The 2,186-nt window shown below is 36.9% G+C and overlaps 1 pseudogene; it reads right to left on the reverse strand.

The window, feature by feature from the left end:
* Nucleotides 1–1,212: 1,212 nt before the first annotated feature.
* On the reverse strand, nt 1,213–1,981 carry LOC109863034 (annotated as a pseudogene).
* Between the last annotated feature and the right edge of the window lie 205 nt (nt 1,982–2,186).

Consider the following 2,186-nt stretch of genomic DNA (forward strand, 5'->3'; position numbering starts at 1 on the left):
AATTTTCTTTTATGTATTCAAAATATATCTATATCGAATAACTGTACTAAGTTGTTTTCTCTTATTCTTCCCAAGAAACCTATTCCTAAACTCCTCACACACATTTTTATAATCATTTTATTCTACATTGAATACTCATCAAAAACTTTCGTAGAATTTTTTCGCACGATCAAGTACGCACAGGTTTAACGGCCCCGAGTCGTAAACTGTTTTTTGTCTTAAAAAAAAATTATGTTCTCATCGGCACGCTCTTGTTACCCCTCACGAACATGCAGATTTTTCGGTCCCGAGTCATAAACCGTTTTTTGTCTTCAAAAAACTTATGTTCTCATCGGCACGCACGTACAAGTTCTCGCAGATGAAAATCGTTCAAAAAAACTTCGGACACATAAATTCATTTTTTATATTACATCCCTGACTTTCTAGTCACAGTCTTGCGACGCCTGCTTCGATTTCTATTTCGCCTAGAGACGCCCTCAACTATGCTTCTCGCTCATTGGGAGCCATAAGTGACCAGACGCTTATTGGTCCTTCCTTCGGGGCCCTATCATCCCCATCAACTACCCCTGAACCTCGCTCATTGGGAGCCATAAGTGCCCAGACGCTGATTGATCCTTCTCGGGACCGATGCCACCCCCGCCCTTACAATTCCTCACTCAACCGACGCCAACTTGCTCTCATACACGTTTGAACGCACGAGGCAACAACATTGGAGCGACGCTATTGCCAGTACCAACTACGCTTCAAAACGGATTTTTAAATAAATATATACTCTTTTAATAAAGAATTCTTACTCGAGAACATTCTCGAACCTTCCTCCCACACAAATCCCTTAACAAAAAAAATTTAAATACACATTTTTAGAAAATTATAAAAATTTATAAAAAATTTATAAAAAATTTAGGGGTCATAAATCATGTCACTTCTCCATCCCCTCCAGTGGGCGTGGCCGATCACCACCAAGGGAGGGGGAAAACCACCATGGTGGGGCAATGGCGCCAGAAGTGGTGGGGGGGCCAGGTGGAGGGGGTTTGTTTTGACGCGCCATAAGTGACCACATACTACTACTCACGTTAGAATATATACATATATTATAGAATGCTAGTAGTAATTTTTATACCCAGCCTATATAAAAAAGCAATAAATAATCACTTAATTTGTCTTTTACATAAGGTAAATATAAAAACATTATGTGCTTTATATATGCACATATTATTGCAGTTTTACGTGTTTTTTCAGTTTAAAATAATCTTGTCTAAAGTATTCATTCATAAGTTTTCCTACTTTCATTCTAATCCATACAGGTGATGTTAAGGTAACAATTTTTTGTAAACTATGAGCCCAATATCCAGTGCTGCTGTCTATTTTGCCAAGAGTTTCAATTGCGTTTCTCGCATAAGTTGTGGTGTCGGGCACAAATATATTTGAAATCTATAACAAATAATTATAAAAAACTATATAACATGTAAAACTGAAGTGTCACAAAAGTAGGAAAAGCGCGAAGAAACAATGCAACATATAAAGTTAATATGCAGCGAAATAACATTGACGCAATACAAATGAGCTTTGCGAAAAGAAATTTTTTTTCATAGAGAATCCAATTACACATGTTAAAATATTGTTGATATGCAGTGTACCTGAAGTTTCGGGCTAAACGCAGTCATTTTTGTGATGACAAAAAATGGCGATAAATGTTGAACAGTTATGCCAAATTTGGAATATTCCGCTCTAAGAGCTGCGGAAAAGTTCTTTATGTATGCCTTTGTGGCGGCGTACACTGTCATTAACGGTAGCGGTTGAAACTCTGATCCGGAAGAGACATTGACGATCGCGCCTCGTCCACGGTTTTGCATCTGCTCGAGAACCAATCGCGTCATTAACGTAGTCGCACCTACATTCAACATGATAATATCCCACAGATCTTTTTCCGGAACTTCTCCAACATACATGGGATATTCATAAGTTTTACCCACGTTGTTGACTGAAAAGGTAATTTTTATTTTAAGATACTGTTCAATTATCTAATTACATTTAAAAAAAATTATTTTATGTAACTATATATATTATAAATAATAATGCGTGTAGACAGCTTCAAAATTTATTAATATAAGAATGTTGATAATGGCTGTTTGAAACGGACACGGGTGTTGGTGTGTGTGGTTGTAAAAAATTAGTTTATTGAGACG

This window comes from Pseudomyrmex gracilis, unplaced genomic scaffold (genome assembly GCF_002006095.1).
Source record: "Pseudomyrmex gracilis isolate BER0280 unplaced genomic scaffold, ASM200609v1 scaffold_2946, whole genome shotgun sequence".
NCBI lineage: Eukaryota > Metazoa > Arthropoda > Insecta > Hymenoptera > Formicidae > Pseudomyrmex > Pseudomyrmex gracilis.